We start from the raw sequence: 8,744 nt of genomic DNA, 5'->3' as shown, positions 1-8,744 counted from the left end.
TGCATTTAACCTAGGTCTTGAAATATGGGTAATTTTGGGCCCATGGATGATGAGAGAAATGATACTGACAGGCAGAATCATGTGCACCAAAGCATGGAGCCAAGAAAGTCCAATTTTGTTAAGAATTACATGAGGCAACACAACAGAAACAAAACCAAATGGAAAGTCCCCGCAAACCAACTCAGGGCATGAGACGACTTAGAACACGAGCAATGAGCTATTTGGTCCCTAAGCTTTACACTCCACACATGCTGGCAAGTGAGTCACGGTCAACCCACTGTTCTTACCAGTTCCTTCTAAGCGTCATGTCAGAAAAGCTTCTCAAAGCACATACTTCAAGATGGCCTCCTGGTTATGAGGACCATTCTGCCCCAAATGTACATTTTATTAGCATATGGCACACACTTTAGAACCCACAAGGTGTAGCTCCTGTATGACAGGCAGAGTGTTTAGAAATAAGTGGAAGAGGTGTCATTAGTTCAGGTGGTAGTCTGACACGGCATCACTACTCTAAGAAGGAGCCCATTCTCTCTGTACATCGCTCCATTAGTGAGTCTAATTGCATGCTAAGCTTTATAATTTGTTGCTGTCATTTAGGCTCGTGTACTGTACTAATATTTATTCTGCATATTATATAACACCTCATTACATTTATTGCCCAATTTTTATAAACTTTTGCATCATCAGGGACTAACTCACATATCAGTTAAAGGTAGGTGAGTGTAAGCCCTCAGTATGATCAACAATTTTTCCTGAATCTTTGGAAGGAAAATGAAGATTTTTTTTTCCTAATCAGAATAGATGGTAGATAGAAAGATAGATAGATTATTTGTAGGAGAGAGAGGGGGGTGGGTGATAGATAACTGACATAAGGGTGTCTACAACTGTTTATACTTATACTTTCATAACTATTAGGATCAGATAGCATCAAACATGAAAGGGTCTCTTTCATGCCCTCTACAGAACCTTCAGTGATAGGATGGACAATTGTCTTCAACTTCAACTGGATTTGCAACCTCTAAGAACACATACTTCTGGATGTGTCTAAGTGTTTCCAAAGAGATTGAAATGAACAAGGGAAACCCAACCTGAATGTGGGCGGCACCCGCTCATAGCGAGGCTCTTGACTGAAAAACAAGGAAAAGGAGAGATAAGGGGAGCAGCAGCTCTCACCTTCCATTACCTCATGGTCTAGAGTTGCGAATGCCATGTTCTTCCCATCATGATGGATTACACGCTCAAACCCTGATCTATTCCACTGTCTGTCCATAGACTGTTTATGCCAGGGAAAGTAACCAATCCAGGTGACAAGTGGCACCAGAATATGTTCCATTTTAACTCACACCTGAGGAGTGAAGGTTGCTCCACTCTCAGTGGCTAACACAGTACCTCACACAGAGCAGATCACCAAAGCTTTATGGAGGAAGCAAAGATGACATACAGTAAAACTAGCTCTCTAAACATCTGGATCCTGCTGGATGACATGGTAAATCCCCAGTAAGCCACAGAGGTGGCAGACCCAAAGCCAGGAAGAATGTCATAGCATGGCAAACTCCCTACATTTCCTGGACTTGCCCATTTACTTCCTGGAATCCTTTGGCTTCAGTTTTCAAACCTAGGCCTTTTCTATTCAGCCCCTGCTAAGATCTCCAGTGTGCATATTCAGAACTTAGAGAAGGTTCAGAAGCAATTCCTGAAATGCCTTCGTTTCTTCTTCCCTTGCTGTTTTTCAACTTAAAAAAAAAAACCACAAATATTTGTCCTATCTTCTCCACTAGCTCAAAATTTTAATGGCAAAGTTTTGGGTTTTATGGGTCAGAGATAGTCACTGGCAATGTGACTACTCCTTAAATGATTGTTGTCTTAAAAAAAAAATGCCAGTGATTATTTTGAGGCACCGGTACAGTGTCTGTTTTTCCATGATTGAATGGCTCCACAAAAATTATTGACTCTCTCCTTGCTGATTGATTTTGTAAAGAAAGGTCCAATGACAAATAGGTTGGTTCACATGAGTCCACAGAAGTGGTTCGACGGTGGAGCATCCCGGGATCCACTGCCACGCACAGCCAGCCCCTTCTCAGACTCCCTGTGTCTCTGACCCTTGAGTTGTTCAGCTAAGGGGATGATATATACACTGAGGGGACTGGTCAGGTTCAATAAAAATATGTTTCTCTAAAGTGTTTGGCATAGAAGACATACTCAATAAGTGCTCATTATTTTCTTGGAGCTGCTTCATTTCTTTTTCTTATTTTCACTCAGCACCATTTTGAAAATGGCCTAGAATAAAAATAAACCGTCATGTTCACAGGTAGACAGCATCCCGAGGAGGTCCTTGACTCCTAACTGCAGTTTCTTTCTTTCTTTCTTTCTTTCTTTCTTTCTTTCTTTCTTTCTTTCTTTCTTTCTTTCTTTCTTTCTTTCTTTCTTTCTTTCTTTCTTTCTCTCTCTCTCTCTTTTTCTTTCTTTCTCTTTCTTTCTTTCTTTCTTTCTTTCTTTCTTTCTTTCTTTCTTTCTTTCTTTCTTTTTTTGATATTTTCTTTATTTACATTTCAAATGTTATCCCCTTTCCTGGTTTCCCCTCCAAAAACCCCCTATCCTCCCTCCCCCCCCCCCCCCCCCCGCTCTCCAACCCACTCATTCAAACTTCCTGGCCCTGGCCTTCCTCTATACTGGGGCATAGAGCCTTCACAGGACAAAAGGCCTCTCTCTCTTCCTCCCATTGATGACAAGGCCATCCTCTGCTATATATGCAGCTAGAGCATAGGTCCCTCAATGTGTACTCTGGTTGGTGGTTTAGTCCCTGGAAGCTTTGGGGGTACTGGTTGGTTCATATTGTTGTTCCTCCTATGGGGATCCAAACCCCTTCAGCTCCTTGAGTACTTTCTCTAACTCCTCTGTTGGGGACCCTGTGCTCAATCCAATGGTTGGCTGAGAGCATCCACCTCTGCATTTGTCAGACACTTGCAGAACCTCTCAGGAGAAAATTATATCAGGCTCCTGTCAGCAAGCACTTGTTGGCATCCACAATAGTGTCTGTGTTTGGTGACTGTATATGGGATGGATCCCCAGGTGAGGGAGTCTCTGGATGGTCATTCCTTCAGTCTCTACTCCACACTTTGTGTCTGTATCTCCTCCTGTGGGTATTTTGTTCCCCCTTCTAAGAAGGGCAGAAGTATCCACACTTTGGTCTTCCTACTTCTTGGCTTCATGTGGTCTATAAATTGTATCTTGGGTATTCTCAGCTTCTGGGCTGATATCCACTTATCAGTGAGTGCATACTACTCAGCTATTAAACACAATGAATTCATGAAACTCTTAGGCAGATGGGTGGAACTAGAAAATATCATCCTGAGTGACGTAACCCAACTACACTCTTGGTATATCGACTAGCACTCACTTGGTGAGGGAGAGAGGTACCAATCAACAGAATTGAAGGAGAAGCCAGTTTGTCACAATTGTGTTTCTGGGGGTGAGTTGTACTTTTTATAAGAAGCCCTAAATCTAAATAATTAATGAATTACTAGTACTGTAAAATGTTCCTTTTGTTATTGTCTTAATTTTCTTTTCCTTTCTTTCTTTCTTTTTTAAAATATATTTTTTTTACCCGCATGCATATATATGTATCATGTCATGCAAGCTTAGTATTCCAAGGAAGGTCAGAAGAGAATGTCAGATCCCCTGAAACTGGAGTTACAGACGGTTGTGAGCTAACACGTGAGTGCTAGGAACCAGACCCCTGTCCTCTGGAAGAGCATTAAATGTTCCTGACAGATTCTGGTTGGTTCGTTTTCTCTGTCACTTAAGGAATTAAAAGGTCTTGAGCAGAACAGGGAGCAGCAGAAAATCTTAAACACTGCAGACAGCGGGCAGACAGAATCAGCAGTCGAAGAGAGCTGTTTATGGGTGGGTGGGGCGACATGCAGCAGACACACAGAGAAAAAGACAAAGTGGAAAACCCCAGTCTCTTCTCAAGGGTGGTGTTGTCCATCAGCAGGGACCTGCTGGTGGAAGACAGAAGCCTCTGGGGCCTTTGTTTTAAGCTGCCAGCCTTTTGTCTCAATTCAGGAGGATGAACCATGGTCCCTCTCCACATCTCTCTGCCTCGCAAGAGTCTAATCTCCTTGTGCCCCACTCTCGTCCACCGAGCCAGTTCTCCAGACCCAGTTTGTTTTGCTTTTTGTCCCCTTACTTCCTATTTTGAAAACTGGGCAAAAGAGATAGAAGTAACAGAATTAATAGCGTTGATAAATTGCCCCTTTTATTTGTTGTTAAACAACAGCGTGGGCAAGAAGAGTTTGATAGTGAAGCTAATATCAAGACATCAGTATCTATACCTCATTTAAAAAACTCCCCAGAAATATACCATCCCTTCTTTTCAAAGGAGCTTATATAGCCTACATTAATTCCTTTATTAATCCACATAAAGATGTTCTACACAGAAGCAAAGGTTAACTTTTTATGTCATGTGCTGAACATATGGTCAGAGAGTTGAGATCTGGATCTAGAGAATATTTCAAACCCCAATACATTGCTATTTATAAACATGGAGGTATCTAGCAAATGTCATGTCTACCAGGACATAGAGTCTCTTTTTGTACTTTTAAGGCTACCTAGAGTGGCAGACGGAAGCAAACTTTTGGTCTATTGAAATCAGTATGAGTTGGTGTATGGTCCTGCCTTGCCTCTGAAACAAAGAAAAGGCAATTAAATGATTTGGCAAAAATAAGTAGCTACAAAAAAATATCCAAAATGAGCCCTCCTTCATATTTGTTTTGGTTGTGGTTCTTTCCTCATCACTGTTGTTTAGAAGCAAAGCTATTTTTAAAAAGATGCCCTGGAAGATCTGAGAAGCAGACCTCATCACAATAAAATACAATACCTTCAAAGAAGAACTCTCCAGCACACCTAACCAAACATCAAGGTCCATTGTCCCTGGGGTGGAGCAATCTATGATTGTAAAGAAAAACCGGTATCCTCAAGGCCAATGAACCTGAGGCACACGCATACTTAATGACTTGTTTTTACAACAAGTCCCTGCTTTTCCTTTTATCCCTGAGACCTTGGTCATTTTGACATTTCCATATTTGATGCTACCCTGGCAGCTAATGGGTGTTTTCAGATGGAATAGCTAAAGAAGAATTTTAGAATGGAGGCGCTACCACAATGAAGCTTTTAAATAGACTTTCAACTATTGTTTGATCTTCTTTGCAAGGAAAACTTCTTAGGAACTCTAAAGTGTTCTTTCATCTCTTGTTCCTTAGGTGACCTTTTCATTTCACTTCTGCCTTCACTGTGCATAACTATTGCCAAAAATGTGTGTTTTATTTGTCTTACCAAGTAACGCAATACCTCGTTGTCGATTGAAGTTAATATTCTCCCTCATTTTATATGATGTCAGCAAAGCTCATTTGCATGTCTGGCTTGACTGGCAACTAGGGCAATTAGCCGTACTCTACCCAAGAAAGTTCACATAAAATAGGTTCTGAACTTCAGGGTAACATTTAAAAAGAAGAAATCCAGGAGGCCCCTTCACCACTGGCTCCTTCCATCTTACAGTCTATTGTTGAGTCTTTTACCTTCATATTCTTCTTCCCCCCCACCCCAAGGGATAGAAACAACTCTGGGCATGCCATGCCTTTTGTTGATACTGCAATGACAAAAGGCAGCTGTTGAGAGGTGTATGTGAGCTATGGAATTCCAGCTTTTGTGACCAGTGCCCTGTACATCCTTGGCTCTTTGTTCAGAAAAGTCCCTCTAGAAAATGTAGATGTCACTTCCAATGCCACATTTCTAACTTAACTTGTGCTTAGGTTTTGGTTATCAATACCAAGGGGGAAATTGTGTGGAGGAGGCGTTTTCCTCTCAACATCTAAGAACACTATTTTGTTTCTTAAGTTGGCCAGTTGACTGATTCCAAACCACCATGTCCCCATTTTATTATACACAAGACTCCAAGGCATTGGCCAAAGCCTCCAGGACAGATTCTTTGCCAAGGTAAGAAAAGAATTTTTACTGTTCAAGAAATGCTCAAGAGAAAGAACAGAGGCCCACACACTGCTTCTGAAAAGGATTGGATGGCACTATTCCCTAGATTTAATTCAGAACACTTTAGTTTTGTAAATTTGCATGAAAAATATTTTACTAAGGATTATAGGAAATACCTAATAAATGCATATATGGCACATATTTTTTTTTAAAAATCTCTGGTTTTATTGTATTTTGGTTAATCAACTTGTTATCACATGATAGTATAAATAAACTGATTCTGGGATTCCCTAGGAATATCCTACTATATAATACTGTAATTTTTTGTCTAACATTTGTTTATTCCTTAACATATCTACATCTATCTATCTATCTATCTATCTATCTATCTATCTATCTATCTATCTAGGTTTAAGTATGCATGCCACTGCACACATATAGAGGCTAAATAGTATTCTGTGTGTGTGTGTGTGTGTATGCTGTCACTGCTCATGAGTGTGCCTGTCATTGCACATTGTGTATGTCTGTGTATGAGTGTCACTGCACATGAATGTGTGCTCCTGTCACTGCCCATGTGTATACCTGTCACTATACATGTGTGTGCCTGTCACTGCACATGTGTGTGCTTATCACTGCACGAATGTGTGTGTATATGTGTCACTGCACATGAATCTGTATATGTATGTGTCACTGTATATGAATGTGTTTGTATCTGTGTGGCTGTCATCTAGTTTTTGTGTTTCTCAAACAAAATACTTCTTATTTTTAAAACGAATCATAAGACATAAAATTTGGGGGCTAAAGAGATGGGTCATTGAGAGCCTAGGTTCAAATCCCCAGGATGCACGTAAAAAGGAGGTGTAGTAGCATATGCCTCTAAGTTCAGTGCTCAGAGGCAGAGACAGGAGGATGACAGGGATGACAGGGCCTTGCTAGTCTTGCCAAGATGGAAAGCTGCAGGGCCAGGGAAACTTGGTCTCAGAGTTTAGGTAGAGAGTTACAGAGGAAGACACCTAAAGTTGTTCACAGGCACACATTAGGGAGGGTGCCCATAGGCATGCATGTGTATATTCAACACACACACAAAATATTAAAGCAAAATTGTGAGCTACCAAGTTACCATATTTACTAAGTAATGGGTTTTTTCTTTACCTTATTATATCAAGTATTTGATACAATAGCAGCCAAGTCTAATCATCAGGAAGCATATTATCTACTTATAGCAACTTACCTAACATAACCATAATAGTTTGGTTAGACTTTTAAAAATGCTAAAAATGTTAAAGATGGTCCCCAATTTCACATTGCTCCTTTTCTGAGATCTCAGAGAACCAAATGCCCAGCTTAGATAAAGCTGATTCAGTCAAAACCCTCTGTTTCATATATTAGGAGAACTACTGCATCTTCTCGCCTGATCCTGTGTCCATCATAACAGAATGACATTCTTAGACCTCCTCACACAAGCAAATGGCACTTAATAAACCACAGTGGTGACTATGACAATGACAACATTAAAATGTTTAGAGTAAGACTAATGTTATTAAGTATTCCCATTTTAAAGGGATTAACTTGTCTTAGCCAAGCCATTTGCAATCAATGCTGTCACATGATACAGATCAAATAATGCTCTTAGAGATTTCATTAATCTAATTGGTAACAAATGACTTTTATGATGTTTATGGGGGATTTGCTATGGAACCACTGAGGTCTACAAGTCACCCATAATTCTATGTGGATAAAAAAATTAGCAACTTTTGGTGAAAATGCCTTAATTAGTGTGCCTAGTTAAAGGCTTTCAGTCCTATTCACTAAAGCTAGGACAGTGGGGTAGAACAGTGAAGTAATTACTCAGTTAATCATGCAAATGCCTGGCAGACACACAAGGAATAAAACCCTGTGCTCATATTTGTAACATTTATAAAAGATAATGAAAACCAGAAGGTGATATGAACTCTTTAGAGGATCAAGTCCATTGAGAACAGTGTAGGTTCAGCACTATGAAAGTTGTCCTGTCTGTAAAGAATTGTTATAAGACCAAAATATGAAGATGATTCAGGAAAAAAATCATAGCTAATGTGTAACTGGAAAGAAGCAAAGAGGATAAAGACACAAGAGAGAGCTGGTTCAGCCATTAAAGGTACCAGTTGACCATCCTCAGAACCCGGGTTTGATTCCCAGCACCTACGTGGTGGCTCACAACCATCTGTAAAGCCAGTTCCATGGAATCAGATGCCCTCTTCTGACCTCCGAGGCCACTGAGTATGTGTGGTGCACAGACATGCATTTGGGCAAAACAATCATACACAGAAAGTACTAACTAAAAACAAGTCTTGAGAGATGCCATTTCCTCTCTTTTGTTGGAAAAAATGTTGAGAAACCACAGCACCTCAGAGAAGGTAGAAGAAGAGACATCATGGAGGATAGTTGATAGAAGTAGGCCTAGAATGTCTGTACTCAAAGCCACCTATGCTCCCTCTGTAGCCCTAATGGGATCTCTGTACCTCTCTGAGCATCTGTTTCTTTATGAAATGACAGGACACCACTGGTTTCCAGATGGCTATGGATGCCTAGGGACTTTTGGTGGTAGTTTCTCAGAGTTAGTGGAGAATGGTTGAAAGGAAGCTGCACTTACTCTTAGCTTCCAGTCAGTGAGTTCATCTCCCTTCCCACGCCCTTCCATATCCCATTGCTGTTGCAAGTAGTTTGAAATCAGTGACCTAACAAAAGTTCAGAAAAACCAATATGTCATCATGTAGCTG

The sequence above is a fragment of the Mus caroli genome, unplaced genomic scaffold, assembly GCF_978045245.1.
Source record: "Mus caroli unplaced genomic scaffold, Mus_caroli_1 scaffold_3, whole genome shotgun sequence".
In the NCBI taxonomy this organism is placed as follows: Eukaryota; Metazoa; Chordata; class Mammalia; order Rodentia; family Muridae; genus Mus; species Mus caroli.
Note: the sequence above shows the minus strand (reverse complement) of the source record.